This window comes from Trachypithecus francoisi, unplaced genomic scaffold (assembly GCF_009764315.1).
Source record: "Trachypithecus francoisi isolate TF-2019V2 unplaced genomic scaffold, Tfra_2.0 Lachesis_group3, whole genome shotgun sequence".
NCBI lineage: Eukaryota > Metazoa > Chordata > Mammalia > Primates > Cercopithecidae > Trachypithecus > Trachypithecus francoisi.
Window position 1 is genome coordinate 56393022 of NW_022681468.1, and position 23266 is coordinate 56416287.

At 36.5% G+C, this 23266-nt stretch overlaps 1 long non-coding RNA gene across 1 annotated transcript in view; it reads left to right on the forward strand.

The window, feature by feature from the left end:
* Positions 1 to 23266, forward strand: part of LOC117069693 — a 325386-nt gene that overhangs the window by 200714 nt on the left and 101406 nt on the right. The window lies entirely within an intron of this gene.

Below are 23266 nucleotides of genomic sequence, written 5' to 3' on the forward strand. Positions count from 1 at the left end.
CCTTCCCGAGTCCAAGTGATCTCATTGTTCAGTTCCCACCTATGAGTGAGAACATGCGGTGTTTGGTTTTCTCTTCTTGTGATAGTTTGCTAAGAATGATGGTTTCCAGCTGCATCCATGTCCCTACAAAGGACGCAAACTCATCCTTTTTGATGGCTGCATAGTATTCCATGGTGTATATGTGCCACATTTTCTTATCCAGTCTGTCACAGATGGACATTTGGGTTGATTCCAAGTCTTTGCTATTGTGAATAGTGCCGCAATAAACAACGTGTGCATGTGTCTTTGTAGTAGAGTAATTTATAATCCTTTGGGTATATACCCAGTAGTGGGATGGCTGGGTCATATGGTACATCTAGTTCTAGATCCTTGAGGAATCGCCATACTGTTTTCCATAATGGTTGAACTAGTTTACAATCCCACCAACAGTGTAAAAGTGTTCCTATTTCTCCACATCCTCTCAACACCTGTTGTTTCCTGACTTCTTAATGATTGCCATTCTAACTGGTGTGAGATGGTATCTCATTGTGGTTTTGATTTGCATTTCTCTGATGGCCAGTGATGATGAGCATTTTTTCATGTGTCTGTTGGCTGTATGGATGTCTTCTTTTGAGAATGTCTGTTCATATCCTTTCCCCACTTTTTGATGGGGTTGTTTGCTTTTTCTTGTATATTTGTTTGAGTTCTTGGTAGATTCTGGATATTAGCCTTTGTCAGATGAGTAGGTTGCAAAAATTTTTTCCCATTCTGTAGGTTGCCTGTTCACTCTGATGGTAGTTTCTTTGGCTGTGCAAAAGCTCTTTAGTTTAATTAGATCCCATGTGTCAATTTTTGCTTTTGCTGCCGTTGCTTTTGGTGTTTTAGACATGAAGTCCTTGCCCATGCCTATGTCCTGAATGGTACTACCTAGATTTTCTTCTAGGGTTTTTATGGTATTAGGTCTAACATTTAAGTCTCTAATCCATCTTGAATTAATTTTCGTATAAGGGGTAAGGAAAGGATCCAGTTTCAGCTTTCTACTTATGGCTAGCCAATTTTCCCAGCACATTTATTAAATAGGGAATCCTTTCCCCATTTCTTGTTTCTCTCAGGTTTGTCAAAGATCAGATGGCTGTAGATGTGTGGTATTATTTCTGAGGACTCTGTTCTGTTCCATTGGTCTATATCTCTGTTGTGGTACCAGTACCATGCTGTTTTGGTTACTGTAGCCTTGTAGTATAGTTTGAAGTCAGGTAGCGTGACGTCTCCAGCTTTGTCCTTTTGACTTAGGATTGTCTTGGCAATGCGGGCTCTTTTTTGGTTCCATATGAACTTTAAAGCCGTTTTTTCCAATTCTGTGAAGAAAGTCATTGGTAGCTTGATGGGGATGGCATTGAATCTATAAATCACCTTGGGCAGTATGGCCATTTTCACGATATTGATTCTTCCTATCCATGAGCATGGTATGTTCTTCCTTGTTTGTGTCCTCTTTGATTTCACTGAGCAGTGGTTTGTAGTTCTCCTTGAAGAGGTCCTTTACATCCCTTGTAAGCTGGATTCCTAGGTATTTGATTCTCTTTGAAGCAATTGTGAATGGAAGTTGATTCCTGATTTGGCTCTCTGCTTGTCTGTTACTGGTGTATAAGAATGCTTGTGATTTTTGCACATTATTTTGTATCCTGAGACTTTGCTGAAGTTGCTTATCAGCTTAAGCAGATTTGGGCTGAGACAATGGGGTTTTCTAAATATACAATCATGTCATCTGCAAACAGGGACAATTTGACTTCTTCTTTTCCTAACTGGATACCCTTGATTTCTTTCTCTTGCCTGATTGCCCTAGCCAGAACTTCCAACACTATGTTGAATAGGAGTGGTGAGAGAGGGCATCCCTGTCTTGTGCCAGTTTTCAAAGGGAATTTTTCCAGTTTTTGCCCATTCAGTATGATATTAGCTGTGGGTTTGTCAATAGCTCTTATTTTTGAGGTACGTTCCATCAATACCAAATTTATTGAGCGTTTTTAGCATAAAGGGCTGTTGAATTTTGTCAAAAGCCTTCTGCATCTATTGAGATAATCATGTGGTTTTGTCTTTGGTTCTGTTTATATGCTGGATTACGTTTATTGATTTGCGAATGTTGAACCAGCCTTGCATCCCAGGGATGAAGCCCACTTGATCATGGTGGATAAGCTTTTTGATGTGCTGCTGAATCCGGTTTGCCAGTATTTTATTGAGGATTTTTGCATCGATGTTCATCAGGGATATTGGTCTAAAATTCTCTCTTTTTGTTGTGTCTCTGCCAGGCTTTGGTATCAGGATGATGTTGGCCTCATAAAAAGAGTTAGGGAGGATTCCCTCTTTTTCTATTGATTGAAATAGTTTCAGAAGGAATGGTACCAGCTCCACCTTGTACCTCTGGTAGAATTCAGCTGTGAATCCATCTGGTCCTGGACTTTTTTTGGTGGGTAGGCTATTAATTGTTGCCTCAATTTCAGAGCCTGCTATTGGTCTATTCAGGGATTCAACTTCTTCCTGGTTTAGTCTTGGGAGAGTGTAAGTGTCCAGGAAATTATCCATTTCTTCTAGATTTTCTAGTTGATTTGCGTAGAGGTGTTTATAGTATTCTCTGATGGTAGTTTGTATTTCTGTGGGGTCGGTGGTGATATCCCCTTTATCATTTTTTATTGCGTCTATTTGATTCCTCTCTCTTTTCTTCTTATTAGTCTAGCTAGCGGTCTGTCAATTTTGTTGATCTTTTCAAAAAACCAACTCCTGGATTCATTGATTTTTTGGAGGTTTTTTGTGTCTCTATCTCCTTCAGTTCTGCTCTGATCTTAGTTATTTCTTGCCTTCTGCTAGCTTTTGAATGTGTTTGCTCTTGCCTCTCTAGTTCTTTTAATTGTGATGTTAGAGTGTCAATTTTAGATCTCTCCTGCTTTCTCTTGTGGGCATTTAGTGCTATAAATTCCCTCTACACACTGCTTTAAATGTGTCCCAGAGATTCTGGTATGTTGTATCTTTGTCTCATTGGTTTCAAAGAACATCTTTATTTCTGCTTTCATTTCGTTATGTACCCAGTAGTCATTCAGGAGCAGGTTGTTCAGTTTCCATGTAGTTGAGCGGTTTGGATTGAGTTTCTTAGTCCTGAGTTCTAGTTTGATTGCACTGTGGTCTGAGAGACAGTTTGTTATAATTTCTGTTCTTGTACATTTGCTGAGGAGTGCTTTACTTCCAATTATGTGGTCAATTTTGGAATAAGTGCGATGTGGTGCTGAGAAGAATGTATATTCTGTTGATTGGGGTGGAGAGTTCTATAGATGTCTATTAGGTCCGCTTGGTGCAGAGATGAGTTCAATTCCTGGATATCCTTGTTAACTTTCTGTCTCGTTGATCTGTCTAATGTTGACAGTGGAGTGTTGAAGTCTCCATTATTATTGTATGGGAGTCTAAGTCTCTTTGTAGGTCTCTAAGGACTTGCTTTATGAATCTGGGTGCTCCTGTATTGGGTGCATATATATTTAGGAGAGTTAGCTCTTCCTGTTGAATTGATCCCTTTACCATGATGTAATGGCCTTCTTTGTCTCTTTTGATCTTTGATGGTTTAAAGTCTGTTTTATCAGAGACTAGGATTGCAACCCCTGCTTTTTTTTGTTCTCCATTTGCTTGGTAGATCTTCCTCCATCCCTTTATTTTGAGCCTATGTATGTCTCTGCATGTGAGATGGGTCTCCTGAATACAGCAGACTGATGGGTCTTGACTCTTGATCCAGTTTGCCAGTCTGTGTCTTTTAATTGGAGCATTTAGTCCATTGACATTTAAGGTTATATTGTTATGTGTGAACTTGATCCTGTCATTATGATATTAACTGGTTATTTTGCTCGTTAGTTGATGCAGTTTCTTCCTAGCCTCGATGGTCTTTACATTTTGGCATGTTTTTGCAATGGCTGGTACCGCTTGTTCCTTTCCATGTTTAGGGCTTCCTTCAGGGTCTCTTGTAAGGCAGGCCTGGTGGTGACAAAATCTCTAAGCATTTGCTTATCTGTAAAGGATTTTATTTCTCCTTCACTGATGAAGCTTAGTTTGGCTGGATATGAAATTCTGGGTTGAAAATTCTTTTCTTTAAGAACGTTGAATATTGGCCCCCACTCTCTTCTGGCTTGTAGAGTTTCTGCCGAGAGGTCTGCTGTTATTCTGATGGGCTTCCCTTTGTGGGTAACCCGACCTTTCTCTCTGGCTGCCCTTAAGATTTTTTCCTTCATTTCAACTTTGGTGAATCTGGCAATTATGTGTCTTGGAGTTGCTCTTCTGGAGGAGTATCTTTGTGGCGTTCTCTGTATTTCCTGAATTTGAATGTTGGCCTGCCCTACTAGGTTGGGGAAGTTCTCCTGGATGATATCCTGAAGAGTGTTTTCCAACTTGGTTCCATTTTCCCCCTCACTTTCAGGCACCCCAATCAGACGTAGATTTGGTCTTTTTACATAATCCCATACTTCTTGCAGGCTTTGTTCATTTTTTTTCTTCTTTTTCTTTTGGTTTCTCTTCTCGCTTCATTTCATTCATTTGATCCTCAATCGCTGATACTCTTTCTTCCAGTTGATCGAGTCGGTTACTGAAGCTTGTGCATTTGTCACGTATTTCTCGTGTCATGTTTTCATCTCTGTCATTTCGTTTATGATCTTCTCTGCATTAATTAATCTAGCTGTCAATTCTTCCACTTTTTTTTCAAGATTTTTAGTTTCTTTGCGCTGGGTACGTAATTCCTCCTTTAGCTCTGAGAGGTTTGATGGAGTGAAGCCTTCTTCTCTCATCTCGTCAAAGTCATTCTCTGACCAGCTTTGATCCGTTGCTGGCGATGGGCTGCGCTCCTTTGCAGGGGGAGATGCGCTCTTATTTTTTGAATTTCCAGCTTTTCTGCCCTGCTTCTTCCCCATCTTTGTGGTTTTATCTGTCTCTGGACTTTGATGATGGTGACGTACAGATGGGGTTTTGGTATAGGTGTCCTTCCTGTTTGATAGTTTTCCGTCTGACAGTCAGAAGGACTGTCTGTTGGTCTGTTGGAGATTGCTTGAGGTCCACTCCAGACCCTGTTTGCCTGGGTATCAGCAGCAGAGGTTGCCGAAGATAGAATATTGCTGAACAGCGAGTGTACCTGTCTGATTCTTTCTTTGGAAGTTTCCTCTCAGGGGTGACGCCACCCTGTGAGGTGTGGGGTGTCAGACTGCCCCTAGTGGGGGATGTCTCCCAGCTAGGCTACTCAGGGGTCAGGGACCCACCTGAGCAGGCAGTCTGTCCGTTCTCGGATCTCAACCTCCGCGTTAGGAGATCCACGGCTCTCCCCAAAGCTGTCAGACAGGGTCGTTCGCGTCTGCACCGCCCCCGCTCTTTCCCCTAATGGGCTGCAGCTGTGCGCTGTCCGCAGAGGTAGAGTCTACAGAGACAGGCAGGCTTCCTTGAGCTGCTGTGAGCTCCACCCAGTTCGAGCTTCCCAGCGGCTTTGTTTACCTACTTAAGCCTCAGCAATGGCGGGCGCCCCTCCCCCAGCCTCGCTGCTGCCTTGCGGATCGATTGCCGCAGACGGCTGTGTTAGCAGTGAGGGAGGCTCCGTGGGCGTGGGACCCTCCCGGCCAGGTGGGGATATATTCTCCTGGTGTGCCTGTTTCCTTAAAGCGCAGTATTGGGGTGGGAGTTACCCGATTTTCCAGGTGTTGTGTGTCTCAGTTCCCCTGGCTAGGAAAAAGGGATTCCTTTCCCCCTTGCGCTTCCAGGTGAGGCGATGCCTCGCCCTGCTTCAGCTCACGCTGGTCAGGCTGCAGCAGCTGACCAGCACCGATTGTCCGGCACTCCCTAGCGAGATGACCCCAGTACCTCAGTTGAAAACGCAGAAATCACCGGTCTTCTGTGTCGCTCGCGCTGGGAGTTGGAGACTGGAGCTGCTCCTATTCCGCTTATTCACATTTTAAATAGATAAAAAGCCTTACTTCTCAGTTAAAGATCCATGTGTGGTGTACAGGGACTCCAATCAACTGAGCTTTTTATCTTTAAATAAAATGTTACGATTTTGATGACTATTACTAAATGTTGGGAGTATGTGTGTGTTTTTACCCATAGGTTATAACAACAGCAATGTATGATACACCTGTCATGCAAAATACTACTTAATCATTTTAGTTTGATGGATAAGAAAATTATGTCTTTGAACTGTGAATTGCAAAATCTCTTGGGAGTAAACAATTTGACACGAATGTGACATTTGAAAATGAAATTGCATCAATAATGTGGAGACTGTCCCAGGTTTCACTGGAATTGCTGATAGTGTTTTGGAAAAGAGTTTGGACTGGCTGTGTACCGGCTTCAGTGACTGTGCTGCTCCTTATCTGGCACAGTGTCAAATGAACTTCATGAAGATTTAAAGCCTTAGAGATAAGTGTGCAATTGAAAATGCATTCCTATTATGCATTTAAAGCAATGTGATACTACCTGTTCCCTAGACTGAATTGTAAACAGCTGCAGCTATTGGGAACTAATTTCCTGGGTTTAATGCTAATTTTCTTGATTATTCATATTACAGTTCATTGTAATATTCCATTTTAAAATATGAATTTGGAATTATTTTAAGTGATTTTATGGTGGGATTATTACAAGAAGTCACAAGGTGATTTCTATACCACCAGCTTATTTCTATGTTGCTGGTTTTTCTTATCCACAAGAGTCATTGCCTAGTAAGACTTAGAAGTATGAAAACAGCTGACTCTATTTGGCATGCTGATTATCAACTTATGGCTTAAACCCAGAGATGAGTGGTTTCATAAGCAATTGTCTGCTGTGTTCTTAAACGATTTAACATATGTTCCAAAATGTATTGTTTCTAGTTTGTTTTTTCAAAATATTAGAGATGATCTATAACATGTCTTACAGACACAATACTCTTTTCAGGATGATGTTGAAGGAAGAACCTGATTGAGCAGAACCACAGGAAGTGGTCCTATCTGGTCAATTTTGTGGTTTGGGCAAGTTCCTTAACCTCCCTGGGCCTTGGTTTCCTTATTTCTAACTTGGACGTATTAATACTACCTCACAGAGCTATTTGTGGTGAAATAACAGCGTATATGTGAAAATGCTTTTACAAACTATGAAGTCTTATTTGAGAGTTGAGTTAAGGCAGTGTTTTTCTCCACTAAGTTGCCACCTTGCCATTTAGCAAGTCAGGAAACATTGCTGATTGTAAGGATTGGGGATCGGCAAAGAAATGTGCTAGTGGCGTCTAGTGAGTGGAGGTCAGATAAGCTGCTAAACAGTGTACACTGTACAGGACTGGTCCCCCACAACAAAGAATTACCTGGCCTCAAATCTCAATAGTACCGTTATTGAGAAATCCTGGAATAAAATTAAAAAATTCAAATATTTATATAACTTTAAGGAGATTACTCTCTCAATTTTTTCAAACATCTTTTAGTGGCTATAAATGCCATATTTATTACTTAATGCATGCTTTAATTCCAGATATGCTTAAAAATAGTAGTACTCACTATAGCATTACAGCCTATTTGAATTAAATTTTGATAATACATTAACATATATATATACACACTTTTTTGTTAAACTTTATACAAGAAAGTATAATTATGACTTATGACTGCTGTCTTAAATCTTTGTTTGGAGTTTCCAAATTCATAGATATTTTAGTAATTCTTTAAAAGATGTTTTTAGTTTTTAATGCTAGTTTATTACAGGCCCACAATCCATTCTGACTCTTAGTTTTAGTTTTTTCAGAGTTCAGCATCTTTTTGGACTTCAGACAGGTAATGCAGTGCTAATTTTATGTAACGCATCTATTATGTAACACCCTACTAAGGTCTGGGGAAGTGCCCTGTAATAAACACCTTAATATTTATTCAGTCCAATGTGTAATAGGCACAGTAAGTGGGTTAAAAAGCTCATATGAGTTTAGATCATGCTTTACCATTAAAAAAACTGGGGTCAGCTCAGGTTTTGTTGTCAAATGAATTACAAAACAAGTTTTCAATTTTCAGGCCTTCGGAAATGTTCAAAACGTAGATAAAGCACAATGGCCATCCATCTATCTGTTATCTATCTATCTATATCATCTATTTATCTTCTTTTACTAGGCATAATGCTCTACATCTGTGAATTCATGTTACATCATCAAAAGAGCAACTGAAGATATAAATTTTTGTTGTACCAAACAGATATGCACCCTCCTCCCAACCAATTCAGTAATTGTTGGAATGGGCATGTATATTTGAAACATGCTCTGCCTTAATTAATGTTCTAAGTTATGCCAGATTATATAAATAAGTGTCCCAGTTAATGAGCAGTTGCATCCAAATTTCACAGTTACAAGGAAAATACATCCTGCAAAATGAAAACAGTCATAGAAAGGATACAATTTATAACACAAGATATTTACAGCACTGTAATTGGATATACCCAGTCTGGGACTAAAAGTATTATTGGTATCTAATAGTGAATACATATGTTCAGAATCTGACACAGTTTCAAGACAATGTCACCATGACTGCTTCATTATGCGTCCAACTCTTACTGAATTCCCTTATGAATGCTTAAAATTGAAGACTCACTTAAAGAGGAAGTTGGTGGTACAAATACTTGGTAGCCTCATGACAGAATGTATTGGAAATACAAGAGAACACTTCTCGAAGACAATGCCTTCTGCATAAAGACTATGGATGTGGAAAGTGTATAATTCTTACTGAGACTTATAGACAAGCAGCTTTCTCCCAAGACAGTTCTTCAGGCCCTTTCACACTGAAGCATGTGAGCCTGAAGTGTTTCAGAGTTAAGTTTCATTATGATTTCCCATATGGTATAGGAGCTTTGGCCCTGCCTCATGTATCTGGTTTGAGCCAAACTTCTTTTTTTTGAGACGGAGTCTCGCTCTGTCGCCCAGGCTGGAGTGCAATGGCGCAATCTCGGCTCATTGCAAGCTCCGCCTCCCGGGTTCACGCCATTCTCCTGCCTCAGCCTCCCGAGCAGCTGGGACTACAGGTGCCCGCCACTACACCCGGCAAATTTTTGTGTTTTTAGTAGAGACGGGGTTTCACCTTGTTAGCCAGGATGGTCTCCATGTCCTGAGCTTGTGATGCGCCCGCCTAGGCCTCCCAAAGTGCTGGGATTACAGGCGTGAGTCACCACGCCCTGCAAGTCAAACTTCTTTGTTGTAGATTTCCCTGGAATACACTTCCACTCTTGAAACTCGTAAGGACTTTGGTATTGGGAATGTGGTAGTAGACAATCTGACTACACTACTATAAAATATTTAGAAATACTGTAGAAAATATTTTAAAAACTTTAATTTCAGACCCAGGAACCTAAAAAATAAAGAACACTTCCAGTAGCAAAAAACAAAGAGGGAAATTAATTCAGGAAGCACAGTTATGAAACGGCAGCAAATGACGAACCTAGAATGTTAATACCTACATGATGAGAAGAGACAAGGCTGAGTGAAGGGACTGGGAATGGAGATGGAACTGAATTTCTTATTAAAAAGCTAATACTTTTGAATAACTATACCTTCATAAAATGAAGTAATAGGAAAAATTGCTAATTGGCTAGGAAATATGACAAATAAGTTTGTTTTTGACATTGAATAAAACAATAAAACAATAAATAAGCAAAAATTAAATAAATACTTCAGAAAAGTTTGTAATCAGAACTACCTTTATAGGGGTTGGCTTCAAACTTATAAAATATACAGTCTGTTAACCTTTAAATCAAGAAATTAGGATAAACGTTGTACTTGGGGTAACTGGCAGAAGAGATGCCAAATGTTTCTGTGGAAATAGACAGCTAAAGCCCTGCTCAATGTAAGCTAATGATCCCAATTATCCTTTATTCCTTGTATAACATACAAGGAAAAAAATCAGCCAAGAATGGATTAGTGTACATAACAAATACCGGATTTAGCCTCTCAAAATTTAGAGATATCAGACATAGACTATAACATAAATTTTTACAATTATCAAAGTAATAAATAAAAAATAGATATGTAAGGATGAGATAAAAATTAGTAGGAAAATTTTGTAAAAATGCATATTTGGTTGCTAGAAATTTAAAGTAATGTCCAGTAGATGGGTTTAAAGATCAAATTAGAGATAAAGAAAGATTTCAACAAACCTGCACATGTACACCTGAACTTGAAAGTTAAAAAATAACAAGAAAATAAATTTTTAAAAAAGAGGAATTTCATGATTTAGAAGGCATATCTGGGGCAATCACCCAGACTGCAGTACTAAGTGATGAAGAGATAATATATATGGTTAAGAAACATGAATCACTGAATGGTAAGATTGAGCATCTCTCTCTAAATGGGTTCTAGAGGGAGAAAATTGAGGAAATAGGGAGAGACTTTACTGAAATAGAATATAACTGAGAATTTTCCAGGAGCTTTCAGAGACATGACTTCTCAAATTCAGAGATCACAATGAATCCCAAAACAAGATCAATCAAAATAAATTCACATTTGGAATATTTAATGAAATGGTGAACAGTGAGGATAAAGAGAAAATTTTAAAGGCATCAGAAAGTAAAGGTAGATTACATGTAAAGGAGTGGTAGACTCTCACATGATTTTTCAACAGCAATAATATAAACCATGAAATAGAATGATCTTCAAGGTTATTAATCTGGAATTCTGGTCCAAGATAAACATTATAGTTGAATAAAACAATAGTCATAATAAGCACTCATTTAAGGGGTATAAGGTTAAGATGGAAATAGAACAGTAATGAACAGTAACTAGTAAGAAATAATAGAGGTGAGTCAATCATTTATTAGACAATTATTATGAGTCAGGCACTTGCTCTAGGTGCAAGATATACCACACTGAATAAAACAGCAAAGGTCACTGCCTTCATGAAGATTTTATTCTAGAGGGAAGTGGGAGATAGTTATCAAAACTAAATCATATGCTATTTCTTTCATGTTAAAAAAATACAAAACCAAAGAAATAAGGAACCTGAGTTGGATGGATAACAATTTCAGTTAGGGGATTAGAATGGGCATTATTGAGAGGTTGACATGGAGCAACAATCTGAAGGAGGGCAGAAAGCATGGATCCAGGCAGAAGAAAGAGAAAAATGCAAAAGCCCCAAGGCAGGAACTGACCTGGCGTGTTTGAGGAAGGGCTAAAGCAGAATAAACCAGAAGAGCAGTGGGAGGTGAAGTCACAGGAATGAAGGCTAGAGTGTTGGGATTTTACTGAAAGATGTCCTATGCTCTTGTCTACAGAAAATCCTTTTTGAAACGGTATGATTTTATATTTACAAGAAAAAAAAACCTCATCAAAAAGTGGGCAAAGGATATGAACAGACATTTCTAAGAAGACATTTATGCGGCCAACAAACATGAAAAAAAGTTCAACATCACTGATCATCAGAGAAATGCATATCAAAACCACAATGAGATGCCATCTCACACCAGTCAGAATGGCGATTATTAAAAAGTCAGGAAACAACAGATGCTGACAAGGCTGTGGATAAATACGAACGCCTTTACACTGTTGGTGGGAATGTAAATTAGTTAAACCATTGTGGAAGACAGTGTGGAGATTCCTCAAGGATCTAGAACCAGAAATACCATTTGGTCCAGCAATCACATTAGTGGGTATATACACAAAGGAATGTAAATCATTCTACTGCAAAGACACATGCACATGTATGTTTATTGTGGCATTATTTACAATAGCAAAGACATAGAAACAACCCAAATGCCTATCAATGATAGACTGGATAAATAAAATGTATGTATACACCATGGAATACTGTGCAATTATAAAAAGGAATGAGGTCATGTCCTTTGCAGGACATGCATGAAACTGGAAGCCATCATCCTCAGCAAACTAACACAGGAACAGAAAACCAAACACTGCATGTTCTCACTAATAAGTGGGAGGTGAACATTGAGAACACATGGACACAGAAAGGGGAACAACACACACCAGAGCCTGCTGGGGTGTGAGGGGAGGGAACTTAGAGGACGAGTCAATAGGTGCAGCAAACTACCATGGCACACGTATACCTATGTAACAAACCTGCACGTTCTGCACGTGTATCCTGATGTATTTTTTTTTTTAGAAGAAATTTTAAAAAAGCATGTTTTTAAAGATATATTGCTATCTTTTGGAGAACATAACCTTTAACCGCAAATCCTTGTAAACCATTGTTTCTCATGAAAGGTGACATCTAATCTGGGATATCTCAACTCCTTTCTTTACACATACGTTAAGGACTCTGTTGTTTGTCTCTTCTCTTTCTGGATATAAATGCAGATTAATAAATTAATAACTTTAGTAAATTTCTCATATTAAAATAAAAACATGTAAAAGTGATTATTTCCCATGACAATACCTGGACAATATAAAAAGGCAATTTATTAGAGAAATTTTATTAATCTAAATGTAAAATTTCTATAGTAAACATTTGGCAATTCAGTTTTCAAATGATCAGGTTGGGCTTATTCTGAGAATTCAAGGGTAATTAATTAAATCTATCAATAGATTAAAGGAGACATAGAGGTAGCAAAAGCTTTGAAGAAGATTCAACATCATTTATGATAAAATCTTTTAACAAACTGTGAATAAATCTAATGAACAGTATCTGTGAAAAACACACAGGAAGGAACTTCATTCTCAAGCACTGCCTCTTCACACATATATTCCTCGTGAATAGTAGGAGAAATAGTTGTTTTTTTTTTTTTAAATTGATTGTGGTTTTCTTGGTGGGCAAGTGAAATTTTACCACTAACATTTAACTGAGAGGAAAGCCCAGTTGAGTGTCCTGGCTTTTTTATGTACTGGTTTCAGGCTACAACTCACTTTGTTGATGCCGAAGACTAATCTTTGTTCCCCAGAGTAGTTGTTAATTCTGCACACCATAGGTTTCAGGTACTGGCTTTCGTCACAGAGTCAGCAGGGTTCTAAGTTCATGATTGTAGTTTAGCCTTACTTTTATATGGCTCTAAGAGATTTTCTTTTTAAGCTATTGAGCTTAAAAATGTGTTGCAAAGCGTGTCGATTGTAATTTATCCAGCGTCCGACACTTCTTAGCTCTCCCTCTCTCTATATATGTATTTATTATTAAATATTTTAGGAACCTTAACTCTTTGTGCTAATGGTTACACATACTTTTTCCTGTTAGTCATTTGTCTTTTGGCAGGTAAATAAATAAATGATGTTACATAAAGTAATATATGAGTCAGCATTTACCACAGTGCCTGGCACAAAGTAGGTGCCAATAAGTATTTCCTTTGCTGGTCGTTTTGTATATTACTCCCCCAACTCCAACCCCCAAAATGTCGTGTGTGTGTGTGTGTATCTCATAATATCCAGTTGGATATATTAATGCATAACAAAAGACTCCATACATAATAGAAAAAGAAAACACCTTACAACAAGAATAACAAGAAATAAGCGTGATCTCTATGAATTTTTTCTAAATCACTGTGAGGAACACACAAAAAGACTCTAAGATATAGAGACTAATAGTATGAAGAAAGTATTTTTACCTCATAAATTGACAGCTTGCCATAGATAAACTAATTTATATATTTAATGGGATTTTAATGATTATGGTAATGGTATTTTATACCAGAAAAACAGATTTCTATAGTTTATATGAAACAAATAAGCAAAAATAGCTAGAACTATGAGTGTGTGTGTGTGTATGTGTTTGGGGGGCATGTGCTAGGTGGTGTTACACATTAAAGCACATGTTACATCTATAGTCATTGAAAAGAGACTGATATTACTGCTTGAATAGACAGACAAAGAAATGTAATAGAAAATCCAGAAATACATATAAATGCTCATAGGAATTTATGACAAAGAGGCATCTACTATAAGTTGTAAAAAGATGGATTTAATAACTGTCTTGGGAGAATGGTTAGACATCTTGAAAAAAATGGAATCTTCTCCTAAATTCAGAAAACTTTAAAATTATCAAAGAGCAATATTTTTTTAAAAAAACCATGAAAAATTTGACAGAATAATGAAAAAAATTTTATAATATGCAAGCAGGAAAGCTTTTAAAACTATGACTCAAAAACACCTTCTTCAAAAAGAAAAACATCTGGGAAAATATTTAGAATTCATATTATAAGGAAGGTCTAATTTCCTTAATATATAAAATACTCTTACAAACCAGTAAGGGAGGGCCAATAAACCAATTGAAAAATAGCTTCACACTGGAAAGACAATACGAATAACTCTCAAACATATGAATAGCTCTTTAATATCATGTAAAAGAAAATGCAAATGAAAACTTTTACTTATCATAGACCACCAAATTTGATACACAATGAGTCAAGGAATGTTATGTCTTTTCTATAAATCTATCTAGCATTTGTAACATGCACCATTAAATTTATTACTCTCAACCTTCAAATTATGTTATATTACTCAGTGTATGATGTAAAATTTTACATTTCTTCTGTTTTTTTTTTCTGCTATACTTGTCATACACTTTGCATCTATATATGTCATCAACCCCATGATATATTTATAATAGTTTTCTATTACTGCCATAACAAACTATCATAATCTCAGTGGCTTGGACAATATAAATTGGTCTTATAGTTTAGATGAGAAGTCTGGTATGGGGCTCACTGGGCTAAAATCAAGGTGTCAGGGGGCTGCATTCCTTTCTGGAGACTCTGCGGGGAATCTGTTTCCTATGCATTTGGGTTGTTGACATTCAGTTCCTTGAGATTGTTGAATTAGTCTCTACTCTCTTGTTGGCTGTAAACTGAAGGTCATTCCAAGCATCTAGAGTATGCTGCACTCCTTGGCTCCCAACACATGGCACACCCAGTCCTCATGTCAAATCTCTCTGACCCTTCTTCCATCTTTGTGTATTTCTCTCTAACCACAGCTGGGAGTTTTCTCTGCTTTTGAAAACTCATGTGATCATATTGGACCCACCCAGATAATCCAGGATAATCTCTCCATATCAAGATTTGTAACCTTAATCACATCTGCCAGGTCCTTTTTGTTGTGCATTGTAATGTATTCACAGGTTGTGGAAATTAAGATGTGGACAACTTTGAAGGACCATTATTCTGCTGCCTACATTGTTGATATTTTTGCCTTAAATAGTTAATTACATTTAAAGAAAAGAAAAAATCTTTCATTTAATATTTATCCACATATTTAACATTTCCATAACTCTTCACTTCTCCTCCTTCTTTGTATAGACTTGCATTTCCATCTATGATGCTCCTTCAACCTGAATAACTTTCTTTAAATTTTTTTTGAGAGCCTATCTGCTGGTAACAAGATGAATCAGTCAATGTTTGACTAAAAATGCCTTTGTTTTGCATTTATTTTGGAAGCATATTTTCACTGGTTTTGGAACACTAGGTTTATGTATTTTTCTTTGAGCACCTTAAAGATGTTGTTTCTTAGTCTTTTGGCTTGGATTGTCTTTGATGAGAAGTCTGTAGTAATTCTCATTTTTGCTTCCCTGTTTGTAATGTGTCTCTTATCTCTGGCTCTTTTAAAGATTTTTTTCATATTCATTTCAGCAATTTTATTTTGACATGCTTTGATGTTGTTTTGTTTGTATATTTTATCATGTTTGAGGTTCATCAATTTTCTGTGATCTCGTTTTACAGTTTTTACCAAATTTAGAAAATTTTTGCTGTTATTTCTTCAAATATATATATTTTTGCACATTTTCTATTCCCTTCGTTCTTAGACTCCAATTATCACATTTTAGATGTTTGATCTTTTACTACACGTTACTGAGACTCTGTACATTTTTTTAGCCTTTTTTCCCTTCCTTGCTTTAGTTTAGATAGTTTATTGCTATGTCTTTGGGTTCATGATTCATTAATCTTTTGTTTTATAATATCCAATATTCTATTGGGCCCATTTGGTAAAATTTTTAATTCAGATATTGAGTTTAACTTTTCTAGATGTTCTATTTAGCTATTTTTTATATATTCAATTTTTTCTTATTATGGTCATGTTTTAGTGTACATCCTGGAAAGCATTTGTAATAATTTACAATATTTATTTTAATAATAATTAAATTTATTATGTATTGTTGTTTCTTTATTATTTATATCTCTTTTTTGTTGCCTGTCTAATAATTATTCAATAAATGCTGGGCATTTTCCACATTCCATTGCTGACTATCTAAATTTTTTCTTCCTGTCAGTTGTGCATTTTATTTTGGCTAGCAGTTAAATTATTTGTAGCTCAATTTTATCCTTTCAAGACTTCTTTTTAAGTTTTCTAATGAAAGACTCAAAAGTAGCCTGTACTGTAGTGCTAGTTAAGCCCTACTAGTAATGTGTGATTCTTTTGGCATTTCTACTGGATGACCTGAATCCTTACTGAGATCTCACTATTCTGGCTTTTTGAAATCAGATACATATTAATCCTGTTTGAATTCTAGGAACTTACATCTTCTATCTCCATAATGATGTTATTTCACTGGTAACTGTCTTTTGCTAAGCCTTATGGAACTTTACTCACATGTAGCTGTATATTTGACCAAAGTCTGAAATAGGTCCAATTCCAGTCACCACAGCATTTCTGAACTCTTAGCTCTTTTCCTCTATTCAGCAAAGTTGCTATACTTTGCTTAGATTCCCACTTCTTACACTGCAGCCCAGTAAGTGAATCTAGGGAATAAAAACCAAAAAAACATGCTGATTGTTGGGCTCATCTTTTTAATTTTTATTCTTTCAGGAAACATAGTCTTTCACTGTCTGCTTTCCAATCCAATTTTTTAGTTGTTGAGAGGGTAGTTCTGCTCTAATTGCACTAGCTGTTAGGAGGACAAGTTTGCTACCAATTATTTCATTGTGGCTGAGTGCAGAAATATGAATCATTAATTTAAAAAATTTATCTTATAAAAATTTTTTTCTTACTCTAATATATGCTATAAATAAAAGGTATAAATTAGATGCCTTTCTGTGTTCTAAGATGAATTTGAAAATACATGACTATACATACAGTTTAATTTACAAATTATTCGGTAAACTCATTGGATTAATTAACTAAAAATTAGTAGCTTTTCTGAATTTTACCATTTTCATTCAATCTCTACATTCATATGTAGACACAGCCTTGGACGGGGCATCAGATTTCAAGTATTCTAGCAGAACTATAACATCTTCTTCTCTTGACTTTGTTCATAATATTAACATAAAACACTCTATATGGGACTCAGTATTTGCCTTATTTGCCACAGGTTATTTTAACTATAAACCTTTAAGTTTTAAACCCTTATATAAAATTGTATCAAGTCTAAACTGCTAAGAGAGAGATATAAACTTATATTTTCATAAAGTTAGTACCAGTATGCAGTCTCTAAAGCTAAGAATTGCAGCACAATATATGGCAGGTTAGAAAAAAGGTGGATTTTTAACCTGAATTATTTGAAAGAATAAATAGAAAAAATACTGGAGTGTTCAATATTTTTTAAAAAGATAATTCAATCACTGCTTTTTAGGTACGTTTATAGCACCAAGGAACATGAAGGACATGTCTTACTTGAAGTAGAATAAAACACTTATAAAGAAGTACGTATTTGCTCTAAGAAAATAGTGTATCCTGACAGCGTACAGAAAAGTTTGTCTCTTCTAGTGTGGATGATGCTCACAAAGAGAATACTTTAGATTTCAAGATTTACCTGGCCTACTATCTCACAATTGAAAACAGCACAAAAAAGTAGGAAGCCAATTGATTTGATTAGTTTGGGAAGCCCTTGACATTCATTCATTCTTATTGTGAACAATGTGTTCCAGTGATGTTCTTATTGTAGGGACACTTTCTGATCTGTAACTGTCATCACTGTGAGTTCTTTAAATATGGTTCTAAATTCACTGAATTTATTAAACAAACCAATGTACAGTGAGGTATTTTCAGAAGACTTTTGCATGTCTACCTTCATGAGGCACATTTAAAAAATAATTTAGTGTTGGTTGTTAATCAGTGTCTATACAGAAATTATTTTGTATTTACATAGCTTAGAAGACTCTATTATAAGACAAATGCTATTTATAAGGTATGGTTAATTTCCGTGTGATAGCTGGCACTTTCGTTTACAGACTCATAATAAGGACTCACGAGACAAATGGATCTATTTGCTGTGAAATATACGACAGTTTACTCCAAATGATGCCTTCCCATACTCAGCTTCTTTATGCTAGCTATGCTTTGAAGTTTCTCAAATCTACTGAAGAATGTAAAGGTTTGTGTGGACATCTTTAGTTCTTTAAATTTAGTCTCTCAATTTTCTAATTATTTTTGTCCTTGTGATTTCTGAAGTCATTAATTTTAAAGTAGTGAAGTGCAAAATACATATTATGATTCTCAATTCTTAAACACTGTTTAGAAAATCTTCTCATTTTCCAGTTATAAATCCTATTTGACAACTTTCTCCTAGTTCTTGCAGCACAGACAAGCTTTAAGATTCTCCTGAACATTTGCTAGTTAAAGAAATGAGTAGAAGATTCTGAGTAACTCCCACAACGAAGTGTAATCTTTGATTCTCCTCCCGCTACAACATTTTCCTGTTCTCTGAAGTGATTATTCATGTAGAGGACTGTTTTCATTTATAGACACTGGAGCCATTATTCAGACTAATGACAGTGGATCCTAAAGACTTACAGATGGATAAACCTGATAAATTCACCAGCTATTCTGAGTGGGCGCTCTTGCTGGTGTCATTAGTATGGCAGTCACACTCAGAGTACCACTGAAGTCACACTTCCTGCAAAGATATTGAAAATGGATGACATGAAGCCCTTTTTGAGGGTATTCGCTGTAACAAAATCTCATAAGCTGTGTCATCTTTATAGCACAGTGCCATAATCATGATGGCAAATCTCTATTATTGCCTAAAGTTCAACTGATTTTAGATTAATAGGGTACTTCTGAATGCACTGTTTTGACTATATAATAGTGTTAAGCACTCCTGTCCTTAAGTGATAAAGGACTAGGGGATAAACTTTCAAAGAAAGGTGCAATTTCAAAGAAAGGGGTTGCAATTTCAAAGAAAGGTGCCCCCATGAAAATACTAGTAAGCATCTCAAAACCTCAAGGACTATGAAACTAACAGTTATGCTTGGAAAACTCCCTATGGGAAATATGGCAGTTTACTTTGTTCTGAGATTCTCACGGTCCTGTTGTGGTACTACGATCTTCTTTGTTTGAAACTCAAAATGAAGTGGACCTTCATCTTCTATTGAAAACCTGACCTTCAGTTTCTTGTGATCCTTTCGCTAAAGGAGATAAAAGTGACTTTCATTCCTGTAAGATTGTCTAACAGGCATTGGCAACCTTTTCAACTCTTCTGTCAAGCTAGGTAGGGCGTGCTGGAGTAGGATATGTCCCTGCTGAGTAACCTTTACCTGCGACCTGACATTTTAAGTGTCTCTTGTTCCATCTGCTGAGGTCCATCCATATTTTCAGAGTAGAGGTAGAATATGATAGAAGAAAATGGAGAATAAACATAGACAGGAAGAGGTACTAAGAGTGGATGGGTCAGGTGACAGCTGGTACCAGACCAGGAAACCTTGCTTTCACCTGCTTTATTTTCACTGGAATTTACAACTCTGGAGTTTGGAATTCTTCCTTATATTTCTATTGTTTTGTATATTCTTTCTCAATCTTTTATTTTGTAACAGTGTTAATCTCCTAGTTTATTTCACAGATAATGCCATTTTATGCACTAAAAAGAGGTGTTACTCTATCATTAATTTTATTTCTGAAACACAACTATTTTTTCTGTCATTTCATCATTTGAATTTTTTTTTTCTATTGCTTTCCCTAGAGAATAAGTTTAAGCTCTATAGTTGGAACATGAACTATTTTAAGGTAAATCAGGCCTTAATTTACCTTACTAATTTCCTTCCTGTGGCATCTCCCAGCAAACTGTAGCCTCCAGCCACAACGAGCCAAAAGCCCACCTGGTTTAGAGTTAAGTTTGTGCATTGTAAATCGGAGCCAAAATTCCTTTTCAGCATCACACACTGGCAGCTGCTCTTTATTTTCACACTGTCTTTAAGTCCCCTGACTTCCGCCATACCTCTGTCTATAATTTTCTTAACATTCTTACTGTTGGTTACTCAATTGTTTCAAGTTCCAGTGATCTTTACTAAGTGCTTCATTTGACTTTGTGGTTCCTATCCTATTTCTTTGACAATTTCCTTTAAAATACATGGCTGCAGTATCTGGCATTTTAATACCCATGCCATCTTCTTCCTTTGTTTCTTAGCTGCAGGTCCAACAACATCATCTCTTGGCAGTCATGATGTATCAAAGCTGTTTATCAGCATACAACACTAATTGCAGAGAGAGACCACAGAAAAATAAATTTATTTTGCAGAATGCACTTAGCCCAGGATTGGTTGATGAAAGCTCATTGGCTGAGAGCTGTTGCATGATGGTATGCTAACTCTCACTGACTGAGGGTGTAAAGCAGTTTGGTGGGAGCACCCATTGGGAAAAATGTTGGAGAGTGCTCTGAGAATGTAAACAACACATGTAATAACACCATGTAGATATATAAGCATGCATGTGATATCTTCTATCCATTTTAATGAGGAATATGCAAGGACAGTTTTATAAGAAATTAGCACTCAGGAGAAAATCACAAAACAGGGTATCTGTGTACTATAGAGTCCTCCAGTGTACTTTTTTCTTTCATATTTCCTTGTTTTTCCCCAAGTTGCTTCTTTTGCCTGGAATATACCTTCTATTCATCCTTTTGAACGTGATGACCATATATTCATTTTTTGATAGTTATCTGAAATGCCATCTCTCTGGGAAGCCTTCTTGTTTTCCATCCCTACCCCTGGAGTTTGTCCTACTTGCTTTTATGTTCCTACATATCTCTGAACTAGCTTTATTATAAAAATTAGCCTAATGATCAGACTTCCAGTCTATGTGAGTGTAATTATCAAGAACGTGCTTCTATTCCTAAGTTGCCATCTGTTTGCTAAAAAGCCTCTGAAAGCTAAGTGAGAAGTGTTGGCCTGTCTGAGCACCCCTTCAAGGAGCTTCTTTTGAGCTCCAAATGATTAGGACTTGATTAATTCTTGGTTCAACTCCAATCTCAAAATGAGTTTTTCTGGAAGGTGGTTCAGGGTCTTGTGTTAGGCAAGATAGATTCCCAAATGCATGGAAATACAGGAAGATTTCCCTGAGGCTATGGATAGGGGACAAGGGAGTGCATTTTAGAGAGATTGAGAATCCTCAGGAGCCTTAGACATGACCCCCATAGATTTGGGCAGATACCCAGCTTTGGAATCGACTTGAACTAGAGGTAAACTGCAAGGGAAAGAGTAAGATCATGAAAAGTTCTCATGATCCTCAAAATATGATGATTGGAGCCTAAAACTGTTCTTTGTGACAAATTTGCCCTTAATGTATAATATATCCATTTGGATCACAAAAAAACCCAGAGGGTTTCTAACTTTGGGTAGGTTTCTTATATCTGGGACTATTCCAAGTAGATTAACTTATAGTTTGATCCTGCTAGAAGACAATTTTAGTAGATGGAGTTTTATTAGAAGACTTATCACAGGAGTGTTTTTCTTAGGTTTCAGTCATATGAGAAGAGGAATGACTATCTATGAAGACAAGAAAACTGACATCACAAACAGATGCTTTTAAGAGTAGAAAATGTCCCTTTATTAGTATATGTGGGTGAAACATATTATCCAATCACTATTTTCCCATTTCAGGTTTGTTTTTCCGAAGGAAAGCAGAAGGGAACTATATCTGATGATTGTCTCCATGAGTCAGGCATTCTTCCAAAAGTTTTCCATGCTATATTTTATGTAATTCTTGTGACAATGTTCCATTTTGGCAGATGAAGAAGTTGAGGCTCAGAGATATTAGGTAATTTATTCAAGGTCACACAAGCTAATAAGGGGTGGCCCATGTTTTAAAACTAGGAGTCTCAGTTTTCAAAACACTGCATCACATTATCATGCAATAAAAATAACAAAAAGATTTTTAATAATATTTTACTTATGATAGTGATTCCCTATGGCAATCTTAAATCCACAATATAATTATTATAAGTAGTAATCATAACACAAGTATTTATAGCGTAAAAATGTTAACAAAAATTGTTAGAATCATTGTAAAGAATGTTTGCACTCTGCATGGTTCTGGCTCACTTTTTAAATGCAAGAGGGATTGATGACTTTGAAAGTGGTTAAATTTTAGATGCTTATCTACAGCAAACTTTAAAAACTTCTAAGTGAGATTTTCCTATCAAGGAGATGACTCTGCACACGTATACATTTCATTTAGGCCTATAGTGCTTGCTGTGTACTTTCATTCATCAGAAAATATGTTTTAGAAAAAGCACAGTTCTGAATGCTGTATTTCAAGAGGCAAAATTCAGTATTTTAGGAGTTGAAAAGACCAGGTTTTGAACATTAAAGTTTACTGGGCTGTGATAATTTTTTTTTATGTTTGGTGAAATTTAACCTTTAGCAGAATGATGTAGCAGCTCTAAATTGTCTAAATTCCCTGACACACAGACATACACTAAAATACCAATTTTTATCTCAATATTTTAAAAAGTTATTGAGGTAAATTAAACAAGTGCTTAAACAAGCAAGTGTATCTGCCACCCTCCATTCTACCTTACAATAATATGATTTCCGGAGATTTTTGACATTTAACAAGTGATCTGCAGATGACTGTGACACAGGACAATTTTTCTACCATAAAAATTCTAAAAGATAAGATTATGATAACTTTTCTAAATATGGCAATATTTTAGTTGCATCTTCAAAGGCAAACACAGATTCATGGTCCCCCGAAATAGACATTGCTTTTTACAAATCCTATTGTATAATGTGTTATGTGAAAAAATGCAGTCATTTGTTCCCATTTCTGGGAAGCTTCTCTGTAGAAAATTAAAAGCAAATGTAGCTTTGTTTTAGGTGCCAAGATTTTCAAGATTGTTAAGAGGATTTACAATTCTTAAAGCTTTGTTTTTCCTTTATTTTATACTTTGTAGTTGAATGACTCTTATGGAGCCAAGTGCTGTTCTTAAAGGTTTACAGGAATAAACTCCTTGAATTCTCAATATAATCTTATGAGGTAGGCACTACAATTATCGTCATTTTACAATTAGAGAAACTAAGGCACACCGGTGGAATAATCTGCCCAATATTCCGCAGCTTACATGTGAGGAGCCAGGATTTTAACCCCTGCAGTCATCCTAGGCAATGTCACCTCCCCTAGAGGATGGAACATTTTCTTCTGATTCTGTGA